This window comes from Haliotis rufescens, unplaced genomic scaffold (genome assembly GCF_023055435.1).
Source record: "Haliotis rufescens isolate VD_foot unplaced genomic scaffold, xgHalRufe1.0.p SCAF_2, whole genome shotgun sequence".
In the NCBI taxonomy this organism is placed as follows: Eukaryota; Metazoa; Mollusca; class Gastropoda; order Lepetellida; family Haliotidae; genus Haliotis; species Haliotis rufescens.
The window spans coordinates 49587755-49612852 of NW_025963890.1; the positions used below are offsets into that span (position 1 = coordinate 49587755).

Sequence of the window (25098 nt, forward strand, 5' to 3'; positions counted from 1 at the left end):
ATCTGATTCGCCAGATAGTCGACCCTCATTGTTCGCAAGCGTTGACGTTATATATCAACAAATATTACTAAATATATATTTAATTGAGACGATAGCATATGGAAACAATTCAACATTTACATTAGGAACTTTGTCATTGGATAGTCATTAGTTCCAACATGGAACCCTTCCAATACTAGCTGAGATGTGGAATTTCTGCGAACCAAGTGCTGGTAATACTACGGCTTAACGTATTCTTTATAGGAGGTCCATCACGCGTGTAGGTCATTAGGTGGCAAATACCTTCAGCTACATGGTCTGATAAAACCTCGGGTAGCATGTTGTATCAAGGTGTACACGATCGCAATAATTGATATGCATATTCACTTTATGTAAAAAATGATAACAAGCGCATGCTTTGCAACGGGAATCCACTTCCGGTGACAATCAGGAAGGCTACACCTGTCTGCCCGGAAATCAAGTATCGATCAGAATTTGAGAATGAGGAAATCAAGTATCGATCAGAATTTGAGAATGAGGAAATCAAGAACGAGACCTGGCCAATTTTCACCAACGTTTTCAGATCTGAACCGACGCTGCCCCGTCTTGGCCGTAATTGTAACAACTATACCTTCATGTGACGAGAGTCGTGGGCACGACCTTCCACACTGACTGTCGTAATTGGTCCAGTAATACTTAAATCAAATGAGAGTGGACCTTCCGTCGTTCTACCAGGTTCAATATTCCCAGCCTCACTGAGAGGACAAAAACGAGATTCATACACTCTTGAGAAGAGGAATTTACAGAAAGAAGAGAGTAACACAGACCTGTTTAAACCATGAAACACTTGTATTCAAACAGTGGTAGGATTTTCTAGTTTGCATGTTTTTTTGTCAATGCGAGGTTTTTTTAAAGAACAAACTTGCTTTTGACTGCTAGAGGTGAGGTGAAATGGGGTGTAACGTCGCGTCCAAGATTATTGCACTTATATATGCATGCGTGATGCCGATTTATAATGCTAGCCCACTGAGATACCATGCCGCAGTTTAACATGAATACCAGACTCAGACACAGTATACTGACCAGTCCTTGTTTTAGTCCCTTAATGCCGAGCGCCAGACAGGGTAACAACAAGTACCAACTTTTAACGTCTTTTGGTATGACGCGGCCGGGGATCGAAACCCGGACCTTCCGCTCTCCGGGCGGGCGCTCTACCACTAGACCACGGAGGCGGTCTTGACTGCTAGAATTGGATATATTACACAACATAGAGTATGTGTTTATCTGCATGGTTGGGCATCATCTTAACAACGTTGTTCGCTGCAAGTTCAATAAACTAGAGTAGCCCCATAACTGTAAATTGTGGCCGTCAGTGTAAAGTCGTGGTTGTAGGAATAAACGAGAGGAACCTCATGTCTGTACATTGTGGCCGTCAGTGTAAAGTCGTGGTTGTAGGAATAAACGAGAGGAACCTCATGTCTGTACATTGTGGTCGTCAGTGTAAAGTCGTGGTTGTAGGAATAAACGAGAGGAACCTCATGTCTGTACATTGTGGTCGTCAGTGTAAAGTTGTGGTTGTAGGAATAAACGAGAGGAACCTCATGTCTGTACATTGTGGTCGTCAGTGTAAAGTCGTGGTTGAAGGAATAAACGAGAGGAACCTCATGTCTGTACATTGTGGTCGTCAGTGTAAAGTCGTGGTTGTAGGAATAAACGAGAGGAACCTCATGTCTGTACATTGTGGTCGTCAGTGTAAAGTCGTAGTTGTAGGAATTAACGAGAGGAACCTCATGTCTGTACATTGTGGTCGTCAGTGCAAAGTCGTGGTTGTAGGAATAAACTAGAGGAACCTCATGTCTGTACATTGTGGTCGTACTGCAAAGTCGTAGTTGTAGGAATAAACTAGAGGAACCTCATGTCTGTACAGTGTGGTCGTCAGTGCAAAGTCGTGGTTGTAGGAATAAACTAGAGGAACCTCATGTCTGTACAGTGTAGTCGTACTGCAAAGTCGTAGTTGTAGGAATAAACTAGAGGAACCTCATGTCTGTACAGTGTGGTCGTCAGTGCAAAGTCGTGGTTGTGGGAATAAACTAGAGGAACCTCATGTCTGTACAGTGTGGTCGTACTGCAAAGTCGTAGTTGTAGGAATAAACTAGAAGAACCTCATGTCTGTACAGTGTGGTCGTCAGTGCAAAGTCGTGGTTGTAGGAATAAACGAGAGGAACCTCACGACTTTACAGTGTGGTCGTACTGCAAAGTCTGGGTAGTGCACGCAAACCTGGCAGGACTTTCTGATATATTAAGAAAGAAATGTGACCATTCCCGGAATGAAAATAAAGTTTCTTCTGAAGTAACCAAAATTCGAAAACATACGTTTTGAATAATATTCTTCTGAATAAATGAAAAAAATGTCTTAATCAAGCGTAAAAGCTATTCAGGTATTGGTATCTTCATGCTATTTGGAGTAGTTACATTAGCCGGAGTCACTAAAAATGCATGCAATACCTCTCATCTATACAAAACATACCACTTGTCCTTATCCTGATAGTAGAACAATAACAGTGATAACCTTGTCATTTAGTTATCCATACTGGGTTGCACGATACCATTTGTAGGTAGCAGCACCAGACATAAACTGTGTCCCATTGACCGAGAAATCATTTGCGTTACGACATTTTTGTGTATCAATATTCACTTATGCAACATCAACCGGTGCACTCGCACAAAGGCTTCAATACAAAAACCGAGATGTCGCAGTAGGTGTAGGTGTAGGTGAAGATGTAGATGTAGGTGTAGGTGTAGGTGTAGGTGTAGGTGCAGGTGTAGGTGTAGGTGTAGGTGTAGGTGTAGGTGTAGGTGTAGGTGTAGGTGTAGGTGTAGATGTAGGTGTAGGTGTAGGTGTAGGTGTACGTGAAGGTGTAGGTGTAGGTGTAGGTGTAGGTGTACGTGAAGCTGTAGGTGTAGTGTAAGAGTATCAGGTTATATATCTTGGCACATACATGTACCTGTGTTATGACCTGTTAGATGTTGAAGTGTTTATCCTTCCAGGTGGAATATGCAAGGAATCTCACCAGTGTTTATTGCCTCGGCGCCGAAATCATTGAGCAACATTATTACCACATCTTAACAGACCAAAAATAATCTAATATGTTCATAAAGTCACGGACCATCAGTGAACCAACCTACCATCTGGCCAGTTCGTGTAAACAGGAGAATTCAAAAATATGTCTGTTGTGATCAATGTTTTGTTTCCAGATTACCGTACAACCCTGTTTATCTGTTCATCACATAAACATTGTGTACCTGAATAAACACAGGGAGATACTTAGCACACATCGGTAACTAATGACCCTAGCATCTCTCATTGAGGGGAACTGAGATTGGATGATACCCATACTGGTAGCTCGTGAGTGAAGTTTATGACAGTTGAAACACTACTTACCGAGATTAGAGGCTCATACCCTGTAAGATTTGACTTTCGACCCGTTTTCGCACTATGATCCTAGCGGCACGACCGTCGTAAGTCGGTATTAAGGAAGTCTGAAACGGGCCCCTTTCCACAAAGCAATATAAGATAAGGTAAGATGGCCGTAACTCCAACACGTTTACATAGGCTTACAATACTTGTAGCTAAGATGAGCGTAACCCAAATTTTAAAATAGGCTTACAATACTTGTAGCTAAGATGATCGCAACTCCAACACTTTAACATAGGCTTACAATACTTGTAGCTAAGATGATCGCAACTCCAACACTTTAACATAGGCTTACAATACTTGTAGCTAAGATGAGCGTAACCCCAACGCTTTAACATTGGCTTACAATACTTGTAGCTAAAATGATCGCAACTCCAACACTTTAACATAGGCTTACAATACTTGTAGCTAAGATGACCGTAACTCCAACACTTTAACATAGGCTTACAATACTCGTAGCACTAAGATGACCGTAACTCCAACACTTTAACATAGGCTTACAATACTTGTTGCTAAGATGACCGTAACTCCAACACTTTAACATAGGCTTACAATACTTGTAGCTAAGATGATCGCAACTCCAACACTTTAACATAGGCTTACAATACTTGTAGCTAAGATGATCGCAACTCCAACACTTTAACATAGGCTTAAAATACTTGTAGCTAAGATGATTGCAATTCCAACACTTTAACATAGGCTTACAATACTTGTAGCTAAGATGACCGTAACTCCAACACTTTAAAATAGGCTTACAATACTTGTAGCTAAGATGGCTGAAAATCCAACACTGTAGCATAGGCTTACAATACTCGTAGCTAAGATGACCGTATCTCCAACGCTTTAACATAGGCTTACAATACTTGTAGCTAAGATGATCGCAACTCCAACACTTTAACATAGGCTTACAATACTTGTAGCTAAGATGTTTGCAACTCCAACACTTTAACATAGGCTTACAATACTTGTAGCTAAGATGACCGTAACTCCAACACTTTCAAATAGGCTTACAATACTTTAGCTAAGATGGCCGAAACTCCAACACTGTAGCATAGGCTTACAATACTCGTAGCACTTAGATGACCGTAACTCCAACACTTTCAAATTGGCTTACAATACTTGTAGCTAAGATGGCCGAAACTCCAACACTTTAACATAGGCTTACAATACTTGTAGCTAAGATGACCGTAACTCCAACACTTTCAAATAGGCTTACAATACTCGTAGCACTAAGATGACCGTAACTCCAACGCTTTAACATAGGCTTACAATACTCGTTGCGCTAAGATGACCATTACTCCAACACTTTAACGTTGGCTTTCAATACTCGTAGCGCTAAGATGGCTTTGTGGAAGGGGGGCCAGGCTAATTGACTACAGCTTGATCAATCGAATGAGTGTGTGAGTATGGCTTTACATCGCGTTAAACAATATCCAAGCACAACCATGACTGGGGCCGCCAGAAAGGGCTGTTCACTTTGTAACCATTTTGGTATCAGACCAAGGCCATTGGTGTGTAAGTCGAACACTTTACCTACACGCTACCTACAACCGTACTGCAACTGGAATATAGTATATTTATAACATAATAGAGGGTATAATGACTACAGTGTAACATATCATTCACTCACTCATTCATTGCAATACAGCTTCTGACATTGTTGCCGAAACATCAACCTTCCACATTGGCTTGCAGCAACGGGCACATGCGGAACATCCGGGTTCCATCAGCCGATGGTGACACAGGCAATTGCTGTATAGTGTTCAACTACATACATGACAGAAATAGCGGCCTCTGTATGTCAATCAATTTGTAGGCGACGTCAATGTAGTTGACGTCATGGTGTAAAGGCCGTTACTGCTGTAACCATGTCTGCGGGCAATGGACAAAGATGCGCTTAAATCTATGTTGGTTTGATATACAGCGTGCGTCGGTTCGAGTAACGAGTATAAAGTGTCGGATCATACGACCGTTAGAGCTCAGGCATGGCCGGATGGTTCTCAAAAGGGGCCTATATAGTTATTTTTGTACTTAAATGAACAGTTTCAATGATAATGGCTTTATTACTACCGCGAAACATAGCAGCGCATGAACATGCTGACTACATAGCAATGTGTATGCAAACACATCGATCCGCTTCTCTCTGACTTAAACGCCTAATGGTTATTTACTTGAGAAAGAGTACTATTTGTATTGGAGACAGAGAAAGCCTGACACGCAGCCTTTGTTTGACTTCCCGCCTTAATGAGTCTAAAGACTTGATTACAACGATAAACATACGAGGATATTTAAACAGCACAAATAATAAACATTAAGATTTGTTTATTCATTCGAAAATTAAAAATGGTCCTCCATTGTTATCAAATCTGAGGAAACGGAATATTCAAATATACAAAAGCAGAGGCTGGGTGGAAAATATTCGATTGCATTTATGTTATCAAACTACATCCGGTTTCAAGTAGTCGGTATTTGTTCAAGAACTTTCCAACTATAAACACTGCCAGACCCTATAGCTATGTGTATATTTTCTGCTAGACATGTGCCCGGGCATAAACTCCTAACACCTACTCACAAACGCAATCAGACACAAAATTTTATAGTAGACTATACCCGGGTATAAACTCCTGACACCTCCATAATATCGCCATCAAGGCAAGTAATGTTGTGGTGGACTATATCCAGCCATCCAGGTATAAACTCCGAACACATACGGACTTCCGCTAACAATGACAAATGACGTAGAAGGCTATGCCCAGTATACACCTCCTGACATACCCTTACTACCGCCATCAAGGCAGGTACTGTAATGGATATAGCTAGCCATCCTGGTATAAACTCCGAACACATACGGACTTCCGCTAACAATGACAAATAACGTAGAAGGCTATGCCCAGTATACACCTCCTGACATACCCTTACTACCGCCATCAAGGCAAGTAATGTAATGGATATAGCTAGCCATCCTGGTATAAACTCCGAACACATACGGACTTCCGCTAACAATGACAAATAACGTAGAAGGCTATGCCCAGTATACACCTCCTGACATACCCTTACTACCGCCATCAAGGCAAGTAATGTAATGGATATAGCTAGCCATCCTGGTATAAACTCCGAACACATACGGACTTCCGCTAACAATGACAAATAACGTAGAAGGCTATGCCCAGTATACACCTCCTGACATACCCTTACTACCGCCATCAAGGCAAGTAATGTAATGGATATAGCTAGCCATCCTGGTATAAACTCCGAACACATACGGACTTCCGCTAACAATGACAAATAACGTAGAAGGCTATGCCCAGTATACACCTCCTGACATACCCTTACTACCGCCATCAAGGCAAGTAATGTAATGGATATAGCTAGCCATCCTGGTATAAACTCCGAACACATACGGACTTCCGCTAACAATGACAAATAACGTAGAAGGCTATGCCCAGTATACACCTCCTGACATACCCTTACTACCGCCATCGAGGCAAGTAATGTAATGGATATAGCTAGCCATCCTGGTATAAACTTCGAACAGCTACGGACTTCCGCTAACAATGACAAATAACGTTGTGGTAGACTTTACCCAGGTATTAACTCCAAAAACCTACTCACTACACTAACAATTGGCAAATAACGTTGTAGTAGACAATTACTGGAATAGAGGACCATAAAACATTTATTTCACTTGTACCTTTACAGCTAAAGGATCGATTTACAATTATTACTTTCACACTGACGAATATTACTATTGAGCTTCGAGCCTGTAGGTGACTGTGACACAGAGAGACATGGCTCGCCAGACGTACTTAACGGTCGGATAACTAATGTAAACCAACACGTAACAGTTGGCAACTTACACAGTGAATTAATTATAAGTATTTATCCAGCGTGTTATTAAACATGCCAGTGTATAATAATGGTAGCATCCCTGAGGCTATGAACATATGGCATGGTGAAATATGGGTTAATCACTGAGTCACTTAATATATAATGACAGGGCTTGGAATTAACATTAGAAGATGAACAGTGGAAACCATGGTTATGAGAAACATGTATCCTCTGTGTGGTTATTTCCTGTAAATACACGTGTGTAACTGACCAACACACTGTATGTTGATCACGATCAATAGACAGTAAGTGGGGTCGTGTCTGTACAGTACTGTTCAAAACAAACGCCCCCTCAATCAGCACAGTAGTGTCCACGCATGTTGAGCACAGATAATAGGTAATGCTGTTATTTACAGATCACTTAGATCAATGACGATCGCCTTTCGGAAGTTAATTTGCCCTTTGTTGATTTGAGGTGGTTTTCTAATCCAGAACACTAAATGATCACGACTAGATTAAACATATGCTGACTGACTATATGCTAGAGTGACTAGACATCCTCTTGTCTGACCATATTTACTCAATAAGCTCTACAGTGACAAAATAATATCCAATGATCTCTAGACATTCTGTGCGCTTGCTAGATATGCTGGATGAAGACCAGATATGTTCTTTGTTGAAAAGATATGCTCTAGGACAACTATATGTGCTCTTTGTTGAATAGATAATCTCTATGGTGCCTGGATATAATCTTTGCTGAAAACATATGCTTTAGGACAACTATATGTGCTCTTTGTTGAATAGACATGCTCTTTGTTGAAAGGATAGATAATCTCTATGGTGCCTGGATATAATCTTTGCTGAAAACATATGCTTTAGGACAACTATATGTGCTCTTTGTTGAATAGACATGCTCTTTGTTGAAAGGATATGCTCTATGTTGAATAGATGTTTTATGACAGATACTAGATGTGCTTTGTTGGAAATATATGCACTAGGACAACTACATATGCTCTTGATAGACACATGGGTGACTAGGTATACTCTATGGTGTCTAGATATACTCTATGGTGTCTAGGTATACTCTGTGGTGTCAGGTATACTCTATGGTGTCTAGATATACTCTATGGTGTCTAGGTATACTCTATGGTGTCCAGGCATACTCCATGGTGTCTAGATATACTCTATGCAGACAGAATATACTCTATGGTGTCTAGGTATACTCTATGGTGTCTAGATATACTCTATGGTGTTTAGATATACTCTATGATGACTAGATATACTCTATGGTGTCTAGGTATACTCTATGGTGTCTAGGTATACTCTATGGTGTTTAGATATATTCTATGATGACTAGATATTCTCTATGGTGTCTAGGTATAATCTATGGTGTCTAGGTATACTATATGGTGTCTAGGTATACTCTATGGTGTCTAGATATACTCTATGATGACTAGATATACTCTATGATGTCTAGGTATACTCTATGGTGTCTAGGTATACTCTATGGTGTTTAGATATATTCTATGATGACTAGATATTCTCTTTGGTGTCTAGGTATAATCTATGGTGTCTAGGTATACTCTATGGTGTCTAGGTATACTCTTTGATTTCTAGATATACTCTATGGTGTCTAGGTATACTCTATGGTGTCTAGTTATACTCTATGGTGTCTAGGTATACTCTATGGTGTCTAGATATACTCGATGATGTTTAGATATACTCTATGGTGTCTAGGTATACTCTATGGTGACTAGATATAATCTATGGTGTTTAGATATACTTTATGGTGGCTCGATATACTATATGGTAGATAGATACCCCCCACTGTTACTATATATGCTCTATGTTGAACATTATATCAATAAGTAAACCAGTATGGTTTAGGAACCGATGTTCCACCAAGAATCTCAATGATCTAATGGGTACAAAGAGTAAAACTTTTTTCAATATTTTGCAACGTTTTTTAATCAATTCTTTTACTCTCTCCGTTTGAACACAAACACGCCCAAGTAGCTATTTATTCCGATACACTAAGACCTCGTTCATATCTGATAACTGATTTCTGGCGTTCCTATCACGTGACGAGAAGACTGTAAAAAGCAAATGTAACACTCACACCACATGCCGCAGTTCGTGGGCACGCACAGGTGCACTGTTGCATTTCTCCAAGTATCACACGTGCAACATTGATTACCAAGGTGTGTCAACAGAGATCGAACAGCCGTTCCCAGGTGCTACATATCCGATCGTGTTTCCTTGACCTACTATCTGTGTGTTGTCATCCAATATCACTTCCTTTACACACTAATGGTCTTTTTGTGACAAAGTACTCTTCTCCGCACCGTCCATCTGTCTGCTACCTGTGTCACTGAAGATGTTCTCACATAGCTCCGAGTTTCCATAGTCTACATTACCATTCTTAACGTCGCTATTACAACAATGGTTCTGATTATGACCACACCTATAATTATTATAAGTGTGCACTTGTACCCAGCCCCTTTGTCTTTTTGGACAATAAAATATGTTTTTAAAAAACATGAGTTATTCAATACGATCAATATGGTAAAACTCGAACACCGTGGAAGTATTAATCATTCTTGTAATTGGCTTACGAATCATACACTCATACTTTCATAGGTTCAGGTTATTATACACGCTTGAGTAGCTGGAAAGTATTCCGACGGTTGTACTTAACCACATTCTAACGTCCTATGTTTTCCAGTACTCATCTAACCTTCCTGAGAAAAGTTCGTATATCATGGAACTTAGTCTGTATTTCGACCGCCTCCGTGGTCTAGTGGTAGAGCGTCCGCCCGGAGAGCGGAAGGTCCGGGGTTCGATCACCGGCCGCGTCATACCAAAAGATTTAAAAGATGGTACTTGTTGTTACCCTGTCTGGCGCTCGGCATTAAGGGGCTAAAACAAGGACTGGTCGGCTCGGAGTCAGTATACTGTGTCTGAGTGGGGTATTCATGTGCGGCATTCAAACTGCGGCATGGTATCTCAGTGAGCTAGCACTATAAATCGGCATCAGTCCGGACTAGTACAAGCAGCACAAACACACACACGTACATGCACGTCGCTATATAAGTGCAATAGTCTTGGACGCGACGTTAAACCCCATTTCATCTCACCTAGTCTGTATTTCTGATACCTGTCTCTTTGTCACTATTTGGCTGGAATACTGTCGATGTGGCGTTAAACTATTTATGAGTGAGTGAGTTTCATTTAACGCCGCTTTTCAGCTTAATGTGGGAAGAAACCCCGAAGTAATCAGGTCTCGGACGTTTCTCACTTCGGTGAAACTCACGAGCAAGGGTATCACTGATACATCACAGGCCAATCATTCATCAAGACAACAAATCTGATCTGCTCAATAACCTTATCTAGGTATCATCACGATACTTTGGAAACTCCTCCGTTGGGGAGTGTTATCAACATATATTGTACCCGTGAAGATCCCGGTAAGAATAGTCTTCAGCAACCCATGCTTGTCTTAAGGGACGACTATGCTTGTCGTGAGAGGCGACTAACGGATCGGTAGTCAGGCTTGTGACTTGGTTGATGCATGTCATCGTATCCCAATTGCGTAGGTCGATGCTCATGATGTCAATCACTGGATTGTAGGGTCCAGACTCGATTATATACAAACCGTATATAGATGGAATATTACTGAGTGCGGCGTTTAACAAGAAACAAACAAACAAACAAACAACATATATTGACATGTCTACAAAGACAGTGATATTATAATACGTTGATATAGATACTTCGATATGACGGTCGCTGACGTGACGACGATGGTTTGGAATATCTCTACATTCAGTGATGTATTTCAAAATGGCTTGTCGATATATCATGGTCTGTTAGTATCTCTACAGTGATGTCATGACAATATGTCCGTGTGATACAGACAGCGATATCATAAAGATACATTTATATCTGAACACAGCCAGTTATATCAGCTCTGGATGTTAGTATATCTACGGCCAGTGATACCATTCAAATATATTCTCATCTATTCACATCTATTCTCATCTATTCACATTCTGGTGTATCATTCACGTATCATAGCAGCGGTGGGATAGCCGAGCGGTAAATCGGGGGACCCGGGTTCGATTTTCCACATGGGTACAATGTGTGAAGCCCATTTCTGGTGTCCCCTGCCATTGATATTGATAGAATATTACTAAAACCATACTCACTCGCCCACTAATGTCTATTAGTAACCCTATATACAGTAACTGATATCAGTGGTGTATGTTGGTATCTGGACACAGTCAGTGACATCATTAAAATATAATGGCATCTCGACAGTCAATGATGTCATCAGCATATATTGTTTTTCTCGACACTGTCACTGATATTATTGGCGCATGTTCGTATCTTAACACAATCAGTAACATCATTAGCATATATTGGTACCTTGCCTCTAACAGTGGCATCATTAACCAATATTGGTAAGTCTACACAGCCAATGACATCATAAACATATATTGATATCTCACATAGTCAGTGGTAAATCTACACCCATTATGAAAGACAATCTGACATAGATGATGTTCCGGCTCAAAAACGAAAAACAAAACAACTTTTGGATTCTGGAGCGAATAGAACAAATCATGTATAAACTTCTCGGGAAGTGGTTTAACCTAAAGCCATCCCTTTTTGTGTTCTACAAGAATTATGATAGATCTGGAGAAATGGCGTCCCCTCTGGTATTTGTGGTACATGTTCCACGCGGAATATGATAGATCTGGAGAGATGGCGTCCCCTCTGGTATTTGTGGTACATGTTCCACACGGATTATGATAGATCTGGAGAAATGGCGTCCCCTCTGGTATTTGTGGTACATGTTCTTCACGGATTATGATAGATCTGGAGAGGTGGCGTCCCCTCTGGTATTCGTGGTACATGTTCACACGGATTATGAGCGATCTGGAGAAATGGCGTCTCCTCTGGTATTTGTGGTACATGTTCTACACGGATTATGATAGATCTGGAGAGGTGGCGTCCCCTCTGATATTTGTGGTACATGTTTCACACGGATTATGATAGATCTGGAGAGGTGGCGTCCCCTCTGGTATTTGTGGTACATGTTCCACCCGGATTATGATAGATCTGGAGAAATGGCGTCCCCTCTGGTATTTTTTGTTATATTTCTACACGGATTATGAGCGATCTGGAGAGATGGCGTCCCCTCTGGTATTTGTGGTACATGTTCCACACGGATTATGATAGATCTGGAGAAATGGCGTCCCCTCTGGTATTTGTGGTACATGTTCCACCCGGATTATGATAGATCTGGAGAAATGGCGTCTCCTCTGGTATTTTTTGTTACATTTCTAAACGGATTATGAGAGATCTGGAGAGATGGCGTCTCCTCTGGTATTTTTTGTTACATTTCTACACGGATTATGAGAGGTCTGGAGAAATGGCGTCCCCTCTGGTATTTTGTGTTACATTTCTACACGGATTATGATAGATCTGGAGAAATGGCGTCCCCTCTGGTATATTTTGTTACATTTCTACACGGATTATGATAGATCTGGAGAAATGGCGTCCCCTCTGGTATTTTTTGTTACATTTCTACATGGATTATGAGAGATCTGGAGAGATGGCGTCTCCTCTGGTATTTTTTGTTACATTTTATACGGATTATGAGAGATCTGGAGAAATGGCGTCCCCTCTGTTATTTTTTGTTACATTTCTACACGGATTATGATAGATCTGGAGAGATGGCGTCTCCTCTGGTATTTGTGGTACATGTTCCACACGGATTATGATAGATGTGGAGAGGTGGCGTCCCCTCTGGTATTTGTGGTACATGTTTTACACGGATTATGATAGATCTATGGAGATGGCGTCCCCTCTGGTATTTGTCGCGGAGTATTACACAGGTAATGACAGATCTGGAGAGATGAACACCGTGTTCTGTATCACTGCGCAAACCGCATCACTCAGCGACCATGACCTTTGAATTGCCTGTGAAGTCTAAAGAGTATTCCCTACTTTCATGTTGTCCATGCCCATATTAACATATGTCACTTCAAAGACGATGGTGAATGTCAGGCGGACCCTGAGAAACGGTGATATGCCAACAGCCGCAGGTGAACACCAACATGTCAACATTACTTCCCGGCCACTGATTGTTCACTCAAAATGTTATTACAACGCTGTTATTTACAACGATAAACAAAAGCAAAAATAACAACGCACTCTAACATAGTATGACGCCATAGTGCAATCTTACATTGTGTCGTCACAGTAAGACGCATGACATTGTGTAGGGCAGGCGTACGACACATATAATTGTTTAAAATAATTCCATAATTTGAGGCTATTTACTTTTGATTTGAAAGTATCAATAAAATATCATTTATAAATGTGTCAAATATATATATAGCCCTAGCTATATACGTGCTACAAAAGTCCAAAGATGAGCTGTATAATTTACTCAACCGGTTTCCCGAATGTGATTTTCAAGGATACCCTAATTGGTACTAATACCCAGAATATATATATTCGCCTGAGCAAGACGAGGATACATGATTGTGTAGTCTCACACATCCTTTAACGTTATACCCACCCCTCTTTCTAGGGTAGTCAAGTTGTGAAGGCGTTCGCTCAAACACGCTGAATACCTGGTTCGATTCCCACATGGGGACACAGTATCATGGTTGCGATATGGTTTGGATATTGCTGAAAGCGAGGTAAACTGCATACCACAGGTGTGCCACGTACAAACACACAGTCTAACGTCTCATAGTACACATTGCCTTAATCCTCTACGTCCCTGTTGAGACATAAGGCTACAAGAAGCTTCCTCTATGTCTTTTGTTGTGCGAGGGCTATAGTACACAATACGTTTCCATACATATGACATCACTATACAGATGAAGTAAACATTTCACTGTTGTGGACGAACACAAATTTTGTTTTCGTTTAGCTAGTGCTGGGGCTATAGTACACAATACGTGTCTATATATATTACATCACTATACATATGAAGTAAACATTCCACTGTTGTGGACGAACGCATGTTTTGTTTTCGTTCAGCTTGTGCTAGGGCTATAGTACACAATACGTGTCTATATATATGACCTTACTTTACACATTAAGTAAACATTTCACTGTTGTGGACGAACACAAGTTTTGTTCTAAATCCGTTTAGCTTGTGCTGGGGCTATAGTAAGTACACAATACGTTTCTATATTTATGACATCGCTATACACTTTAAGTAAACATTTCACTGTTGTGGACGAACACAAGTTTTGATCTAAATCCGTTTAGCTTGTGCTGGGGCTATAGTAAGTACACAATACGTTTCTATATTTATGACATCGCTATACACTTAAAGTAAACATTTCACTGTTGTAGGCGACCACAAGTTTTGTTCTAAATCCGTTTAGCTTGTGCTGGGGCTATAGTAAGTACACAATACGTTTCTATATATATGACATCACTATACACTTTAAGTAAACATTTCACTGTTGTGGACGAACACAAGTTTTGTTCTAAATCCGTTTAGCTTGTGCAGGGGCTATAGTAAGTACACAATACGTTTCTATATTTATGACATCGCTATACACTTAAAGTAAACATTTCACTGTTGTAGGCGACCACAAGTTTTGTTCTAAATCCGTTTAGCTTGTGCTGGGGCTATAGTAAGTACACAATACGTTTCTATATATATGACATCACTATACACTTTAAGTAAACATTTCACTGTTGTGGACGAACACAAGTTTTGTTCTAAATCCGTTTAGCTTGTGCTGGGGCTATAGTAAGTACACAATACGTTTCTATATATATGACATCACTATACACTTTAAGTAAACATTTCACTGTTGTGGACGAACACAAGTTTTGTTCTAAATCCGTTTAGCTTGTGCTGGGGCTATAGTAAGTACACAATACGTTTCTATATTTATGACATCGCTATACACTTAAAGTAAACATTTCACTGTTGTAGGCGACCACAAATTTTGTTCTAAATCCGTTTAACTTGTGCTGGGGCTATAGTAAGTACACAATACGTTTCTATATATATGACATCACTATACACTTTAAGTAAACATTTCACTGTTGTGGACGAACACAAGTTTTGTTCTAAATCCGTTTAGCTTGTGCTGGGGCTATAGTAAGTACACAATACGTTTCTATATATATGACATCACTATACACTTTAAGTAAACATTTCACTGTTGTGGACGAACACAAGTTTTGTTCTAAATCCGTTTAGCTTGTGCTGGGGCTATAGTAAGTACACAATACGTTTCTATATATATGACATCACTATACACTTTAAGTAAACATTTCACTGTTGTGGACGAACACAAGTTTTGTTCTAAATCCGTTTAGCTTGTGCTGGGGCTATAGTAAGTACACAATACGTTTCTATATTTATGACATCGCTATACACTTAAAGTAAACATTTCACTGTTGTAGGCGACCACAAATTTTGTTCTAAATCCGTTTAACTTGTGCTGGGGCTATAGTAAGTACACAATACGTTTCTATATATATGACATCACTATACACTTTAAGTAAACATTTCACTGTTGTGGACGAACACAAGTTTTGTTCTAAATCCGTTTAGCTTGTGCTGGGGCTATAGTAAGTACACAATACGTTTCTATATATATGACATCACTATACACTTTAAGTAAACATTTCACTGTTGTGGACGAACACAAGTTTTGTTCTAAATCCGTTTAGCTTGTGCTGGGGCTATAGGAAGTACACAATACGTTTCTATATTTATGACATCGCTATACACTTAAAGTAAACATTTCACTGTTGTAGGCGACCACAAATTTTGTTCTAAATCCGTTTAACTTGTGCTGGGGCTATAGTAAGTACACAATACGTTTCTATATATATGACATCACTATACACTTTAAGTAAACATTTCACTGTTGTGGACGAACACAAGTTTTGTTCTAAATCCGTTTAGCTTGTGCTGGGGCTATAGTAAGTACACAATACGTTTCTATATATATGACATCACTATACACTTTAAGTAAACATTTCACTGTTGTGGACGAACACAAGTTTTGTTCTAAATCCGTTTAGCTTGTGCTGGGGCTATAGTAAGTACACAATACGTTTCTATATATATGACATCACTATACACTTTAAGTAAACATTTCACTGTTGTGGACGAACACAAGTTTTGTTCTAAATCCGTTTAGCTTGTGCTGGGGCTATAGTAAGTACACAATACGTTTCTATATTTATGACATCGCTATACACTTAAAGTAAACATTTCACTGTTGTAGGCGACCACAAATTTTGTTCTAAATCCGTTTAACTTGTGCTGGGGCTATAGTAAGTACACAATACGTTTCTATATATATGACATCACTATACACTTTAAGTAAACATTTCACTGTTGTGGACGAACACAAGTTTTGTTCTAAATCCGTTTAGCTTATGCTTGGGCTATAGTACACAATACGTGTCTATAATATATGACATCACTATACACTTAAAGTAAACATTTCACTGTTGTAGGCAAATGCAAGTTTTGTTCTAAATCCGTTTAGCTTATGCTTGGGCTATAGTACACAATACGTGTCTATAATATATGACATCACTATACACTTTAAGTAAACATTTCACTTTTGTGGACGAACACAAGTTTTGTTCTAAATCCGTTTAGCTTGTGCTGGGGCTATAGAACACAATACGTGTCTATATATATGACATCACTATACACTTTAAGTAAACATTTCACTTTTGTGGACGAACACAAGTTTTGTTCTAAATCCGTTTAGCTTATGCTTGGGCTATAGTACACAATACGTGTCTATATATATGACATCACTATACACATTCAAGTTTTGTTTCTAATTCCGTTAAGCTTAATAGTCCATCCTTCCTTCAGCTCATAATTGTATTAACCATAAATGGTTACTCAACGACCCTATACCATCACCTAAAACAGGTTTAATATCATTGATGTATTCTGACGGAAGACACACTAAGTGGTCACTGTATTTGGTTCAGCAGTACGGACTATGAACGGAATGAACTTATTTGTTTTTGTGTAAAAAGTCGTGTCGAAACTCATCACTTTCATGTACACTTGTGTTTACATAAAAAGGCTATGATACATGGACTCCCATGTTAGACTTTGCTTCCTGAAAGAATTAATCGATGAATTTTCAGCTCCACATGGCTTAATGAGACTTAAATACAACATCGGACATACTTAATGATGGATGTTATGTTACATATGTTTAAAGCTGCAAATTTCAAATAAAAGACACCTAATTGGCATCAACTTAATCGCTTTGATGGTATTGATTATTATTTAATTTGAAAGGTTTTTGTAGTGGTTTGCTGTGGTTGATGATGGGCAGGTAGCTCAGAGCCGGGGGAGAGGACATCGACCAGGCTATGTAGCGTGTATAGAATAATTAAGGCTGATGGAAATTTGATACTATATACTCATAGTAATTAGTTACATAGACAGTGTATGTAGGTTTTCCTGCGCGTAAAATCGACACTGAGGTTCAGACAACAAAGCGTTTCATTTCAACTGATCAATACGCTCTCGGGTTAATTTAAAGTTTAATTTTCTGTCGGTAGTATTAGTTAAATCATGAATGCTAGAAGAATGTACGGAATGTTGTTATAAACAGTGCACTGCAGAAGATATAATCACTTCACGCCACTGGAGCTGTTCGACTGCCAGTATTGTATGCAACGCTGGGATGCATAGATATGATGTTCAAGTTGCAGTTAGTTTACATAATCATTTTTTCAATTCTTGTAATAAAACAAATCAGATATTTAAAAAAAATAAATCATATATTTTGAAAAAAACAAACATGTCATGGAATGAGTATAAATACCTGTGCATTGTTCTAACGATGCGAAAAGTACACCCAACGTCACACATTATAGAACTGGTAATCCGCTGTTGTTTTTTCCTGGAGTAGCGGTGATCCGAGTAAAGGCCTGCGATGCTACCGTCCATAGTGAAGCTGGCATCACCATCAGTATCCCTCCGCTGCAACACACCGGTACCACTACCGCCTCACCTTCTGCTGTCGGCATCGATCAACATACCCAGTATGCACGTGATCTCTAGTGCGGCTGGCCGCCACGGACTTGACTAAAGCTGACTAATATTGACAGAAGGGGCGGGGGAGGGGCGGTTGGAGGGGCAGGGGGCTGGGGACAAGGATCACTCCCCACAGTAAATACTCTCCAGAAACAACAAAACAGCAGTGCGACGTCAACACGTTGTCACCGGGTTTCTCGACACAAAGCGGAATGTATCGGAAGTAAGGGAGAGCGATCGAGGACAGAAGGACGGTAGTTTATATCAATGCTACACTAGTTACCCGGAAGTGCCTCCGGAGTGGACAGACGACATCTTTGGGCGGCATTCAGCCCAGGCACAAATGCTTGAAAATGGCAGGGAAAATCTTACGTAACCAAGGTGATGAGGGTTTTTTCTAATCACGGGCTTCCTCAATCAACGGCAGTGTTTTCAAGCTGACATACTGCAAGTTGGTGACAGCTGTGAGATGGGAAGGACATCGGCATAGACTGCATGAGGTCGACGTTGGGGTTAGGAACACCTTTATCACAAGTCCACCTCCAACACTAATGAATGGCGGCTGATGAAACACACGTAGGTCCGCAGACGAGATGCCAGGGCAATAATCCAGGCGACTCTCTCTTTGCCGGGATTGAAAACATTAAGCGCGAATACCTTTGACTGGGCCTCAAACATGGCGGGAAGCCTTCCCGTAGTGGTGGCACGAAGCCTTCCCGTTGTGGTGGCACCAGTCTCTTTGTGTGCATAATGGAGCACTTAAAGGACACTCTGGGGACACTCTGGGAGCGCTCAGGAAACCCCTGGCAACACTGGACCCGTGAAGATTCCGGGGTAGAAAAGGTCTTCAGCAACCAATGCTTGCCGTAAAAGGTGACTATGCTTGTCGTAAAAGGCGACTAACGGGATCGGGTGGTCAGGCTCGCTGACTTGGTTGATGCATGTCATTGATCCCGATGCTCATGATATTAATCACTGGATTATCTGGTCCAGACTCGATTATTTACAGACAGCCGGAATATTGCTGAGTGCGGCGTTAAACAACAAACCAACCAACCAAACAACCTGGCAACACTGTTGGAACACCCAAGAAACACCGAGAGTGTGGTTACGATAGGGAACGCTCTTGGAACACCCCAGAAACACCAAGATGTTAGTAAGGCTTGGGAACGCTCTGGAAACACGCCAGAAACACCGAGAGTGTGGCAACACTCGGGAACGCTCTGGGAACACCCCATGACCACCAAGATGTTAGTAAGGCTTGGGAACGCTCTGGGAACACCCCAGAAACACCAAGAGTGTGGCAACACTCGGGAACGCTCTGGGAACACGCCAGAAACACCAGTATGTTAGTAAGGCTTGGGAACGCTCTGGGAACACCCCAGAAACACCAAAAGTGTGGCAACACCCGGTAACGCTCTGGGAACACCCCAGAAACACCAAGATGTTAGTAAAGCTTGGGAACGCTCTGGGAACACCCCAGAAACACCAAGATGTTAGTAAGGCTTGGGAACGCTCGGGGAACACCCCAGAGACACCAAGATGTTAGTAAGGCTTGGGAACGCTCTGGGAACACCCCAGAAACACCGAGAGTGTGGCAATCCTCGGGAACGCTCTGGGAACACCCCAGAAACACCAAGATGTTAGTAAGGCTCGGGAACGCTCTTGGAACACCCCAGAAACACCGAGAGTGTGGCAATCATTGGGAACGCTCTGGGAACATCCCATGACCACCAAGAGTGTGTTAACGCTCGGAAACGCTCTGGGAACACCCAAACAACACCAAGTTTGAGGTAACGCTCGGAAACGCTTGGGAATGCTCTGGGAACACTGGGGTGAGATTCTGGGAACTCTTTGGGTTGAAGCACTTTTGGAACCCTTTGGTAATCCTCGGCGATTTCCCTGGAACGCCCTCGTTACATGCCTAGCCCGCTTTGAGTATCCTGGACCCACCTTGACAATGCTCCGACACCGTAATAGTTGACCATGTATGAAGGTTCATACGTTTATGCAGTGAAAGTCAATTTTTAAAATTCATGTTAAACCTTGTATCTCAGTGAGCTAGTGCTATAAAACCAGCATAAGTACGGATTAGTACAAGCAACCACTACGCACGCACGCACGCACGCACGCACGCACGCTGCACGCACGCGCACACACACACGCATTGCATTATTGAAATACCTCGTTATATTTCTGACCATTAAATATTTCTAAATACCATGCTATCACCATTATGATATAATTATTTGCATATTTAACAGTGTGGGAGCATTCTGACAACAACCTCGGAAAACACTGGGAAAACTTGCAGTTGGAACACTATGGGGACACCTTAAACATCCTAGTAAGAGCTGTGTTAACAATCATACTAATTAGTTGTTACTAACCAACTATAGATTGGGTTCCATTATTTGGAGGAACATAATCAGTGTTGTGGATTCCTTACAGCACCTGGATACAGATACCCGTACACATACGTATGATACACTACTGACACCCTCGACCGCCTCCGTGGTCTAGTGGTAGAGCGGAAGGTCCGGGGCTCGATCCCCGGCCGCGTCATACCAAAAGACGTTAAAAGATGGTACTTGTTGTTACCCTGTCTGGCGCTCGGCATTAAGGGGCTAAAACAAGGACTGGTCGGCTCGGAGTCAATATACTGTGTCTGAGTGGGGTATTCATGTTAAACTGCGGCATGGTATCTCAGTGAGCTAGCACTATACATCGGCATCAGTCCGGACAAGTACAAGCAGCCACACAAACACACACATGTGCATGCACGTCGCTATATAAGTGCAATAATCTTGGACGCGACGTTAAACCCAATTTAACCTCACCTCACCTCACCTCACCTCACCTCACCTCACTGACACCCTCATAAAAACCCATAGAGATTCACCCAAAGACATAATGACTTATAAATTATGTTCAACATAATATCGTCATGTATCACTATAGTACTTCACAATGCACTACCAGAATACCTTTATATACAAATAACACGAAATGATGCCCCAAACAAAAGGGGCTTCCGACCAACACTAGGGGATGCAGCTTACTTAGCGGAAACACGACATTTTGTTGTATAAATAAAGAATAAGCAATACTAGAGCTCACATCGATTTCCTAAAGGTTTTTACTGTGGATAGCTCGAGGCCCCTGATGGCTAATTACCCGTTCAGTGTACCCGTTTGGCGTGTCTCCACGTAATTCTATACACAGGCAGAAATGTACACTTTTACGTTTGTGAAATATGCATTAACGGGTATATGATATTCTTTATGATATTGACCAAAACGACTTGGACTTAATGATCAATACAGCGGGTTCATTGCTTCGCTATACGGTTTTATAATGACTCGAGCCTATTGGAGCAAATTGGGCAATCGAGAGGGGAAAAAATACTACGTTTGAAATTAACAGTGATTATGATCATGCGTTCTACCGACCACACAACGTCATCGCCGTTCCGTCCATTGATCCGTCTATGAAGCTCCATTACTGGTGCCATGGTGAATAGCATATACTGTGGCAGCCAGGGTTAATATCAAACAGCAATATGCATGAGTTGCCACATAGTCCGTCGATTTAGTCGAGGAAGTCGGCTTCAAGCCAATTATGAAAATTTATATTACAAAGGAAGGTAGATATTCTACTAGTGATTACTTAATGCTCAGGGAAACGGAATTCAAAAGTGTATTAACTTGAGTCTACGCATATCTGACGATGCTTTTATGGCAGTGAGAGTATGTACAGTGTGTGTGAAGCAAGCGCGTTGTTAACTCATGGTAACGACTTGTGTGTACATACTATTTTCATATTTGCTAGTTCACCTCTTCTCATAGGCTTCGTGATAAACGTCCGTCGGATTGTATCTGTGTGTGAGTTACGGGAATAGTCATTTCATAGTTTTCCAGAAAGTGTTACGAAATAATATTGTATTTGATGACCAGGGAACACGTGATTGGGTTTCGTTTCTCGGAAAATTGAATTATTGAAAGATTCGTTAAAAGTGTGAATAAATAACTTTTATGTGTATGAAGACAAAATTGTGCACATGTTATCTTCCATCTGCTCCTTTATATCAATTGTTTAAACATCAATAATTCAAATATATTTATTTATTTATTTATTTATTTATTTATTTATTTATTTATTTATTTATTTATTTATTTATTTATTTATTTATTTATTCATTCATTCATTCATTCATTCATTTATTTATTTATTTATTTAATATTTATTTCTCCAATGTAAATATTTCAATTATACTTTTTCATTAAATGACGAATTATGGAAGACATATTTACCTGTATTTATTACCGAAGATGTACAAGTGAATATAGGCCGATTGTCAGCAGCAATACACTGAACTGTTTATCCCCATACATACATCAGGCTATGAAATGCAGAATAGGAAACGTTAACGTCAAAAAACCTATCTCGATTATCCGACGAAACAGATTACATTGGCGTAAATGGGAAAATAGCGGTGATAATTATATGAATGGACCACTGAGAATCAGTGATTCCACCAGGTGTTCGCGAAAAGGGTAAGCATGTCCCACTCTACCGGTAGAACCCGCCACTTACACAGTTTGCATAAGATCGTAAGTATTTGTTTTCTGACGCCGCACAGCAATAATCCTGCCATGCGACGGCGGTCTGTAAACAAACCAGACAATTAAGTGGTCGAAACATACCCATCTGAATGGTATGTATAACGTGTACATGAACTACATAATGCATGTTTACTGTAGGTCAGCCTTAATGATTTCAATAATTGATTGACTGATAGATTTCTGTTGTATATAGCCGTGAGATACAATGCCTATCTTTAACAAGAATCAGTGTCCATGTACTGAATTAGTTCAAGTGTCCCTACAAATATCACCTACATCCAAATATCCCGTAGTCTCACACATAATAGTAATATAAAAATAATATTCATATTCATATAGCGCTGAGCATGCTCAAAGCGCATACAAACACAAAGGCAAAAGTCACAGATATTATTTTTTTAAAAAAGAATGTTTTGAACTGGGATTTGAATGTTGAAAGGGTTCCAGCACAATTTAACATTCAATATCATCAGGCAACAGAACACAACGATTTAAAACCAAAAGATTTAGAAATGAATTTTAGGACATTTGGCAGTTTCTTTGAGCTTGATCTAAGACATCGCTGTTGTAGATATTGTTACACCAGCTCACACACGTATAGTGGAGCTGTTCTGTTAATACACTAGTACGACAAACACGATATTTTATACTCAATGCGTGATTTTACAGGAAGCCAGTGTAAGGATCTTAAGATGTTTTGTGCTTTCAAATTTAGTAACCATACGGAAAACCTTATTTTGAAACATAACATACATTCAATAAAACATCCCCGGTATTCCCTTACACACGGTATAAGTTTTCATGAAACACCAGGTGTAACCGTGAGTGAGTGAGTGAGTTGGGTTTAACGCCGCTTTTAACAGTATTCCAGTTATATCACAGTGTGTCAGCTTAATGTGGGAGGAAAGCCCGAAGTGATGCAGGTCTCAGACGTTTACCACTTTTGGTGAAACCCACGGACGGGTATGGTGCTGACAAACCTAGAAACATAATCGGGGCGAACCGGGATTCGAGCCAACAATCATAGGTTTCTGGCGTGCCCAAGGGACGCAACTCTGCACAGCGAATCGCGGCGCCTTAGACGACTGGGCCACCCGTGCCCCCAGGATAATTGAGTTTAAAATGACCGCCTTCACATTCTTTCATTAACGACGAAGTAAATATAAATTGTCAATGCAAGAGAATAACCAGCCTAGATTTATTTTCTGTCGAAACGGACCCCACTTGGCGTAAAGGACAAATAGCTGTGGAAATTATATGAATGGACCACTGAAAATCAGTGATGACACCAGGCGTTCGCGAAAAGGGTAAGCATGTCCTGCCCTACCGGTAGCAAACCTAAACCCATTCAAAGATTAAACGACTGACAATTACGACAATTTGGATATCCCCTGGGGAGATCCATTTGGGGACTCGGTGACAGTTCGTGACGACCTGACTTACCTGTTCATCATTGACACTGAGGCAAGCATCAGTATTTACACATCAGATTCATCCTTCTTCCGGATACAAGAACCAGATACCCAATATACACAAACGTCGCTAGCCACTTTAAACACGTCACAGATTCTTCTTCTCCAATCCCCGCTGATCCAGTGTAGAAGGAACAATGGCGACTGTCGGGTAGTCAACTGTAGCGATGTCAGTCCGTACAATGGATCTGGTGGAGGAAACAGTTTGTATGAAATATTCACAAGGAAATGTATTCAGGCATTTACTATAATCGATAAGATATATTGTTAAGTCGTGGTCAAACACAGACAGTCAGCCTTGTGTTAGTTTCTGGTGTTTCATATGGCCATACCCAATTGCGATATCAAATCGAAGGCAGTTGGATTCAGAAGTATGAATTTATCATGAAAACAGTTCTTATGCAACTAACGGTTATAAGCCTACCCGTATTTGATGCCATTTCAAAAAATCAATTGAAAGGTTTCGCATTACAAAAAGGAATTTTATCTGAATCACCATAACCTTTAACAGTTAAATGTGGCAAGGGTTTTCTCTTGAGGAATTGGCTTGAACGGTTTCATTAAACACATAGGGGTGTAGGTTCCACGTAAGTGACAGCCATTGGAAACTCTATTTGGGGCTTACACACAGTACAATAC

At 40.6% G+C, this 25098-nt stretch overlaps 1 protein-coding gene across 2 annotated transcripts in view; it reads right to left on the bottom strand.

Annotated features, from left to right (window-relative positions):
• Positions 1 to 24641, bottom strand: part of LOC124146299 — a 62846-nt gene extending 38205 nt beyond the window's left edge. The window contains exon 1 of one of the 2 annotated variants that reach the window (XM_048400093.1): positions 24431 to 24641. The gene's annotated coding sequence lies outside the window, so the exon portion shown is untranslated. Of the gene's footprint in view, positions 1 to 18150; positions 18574 to 24430 lie in introns of those variants that run through there. The other variant, XM_046516535.2, reaches the window with a different exon arrangement.
• Between the last annotated feature and the right edge of the window lie 457 nt (positions 24642 to 25098).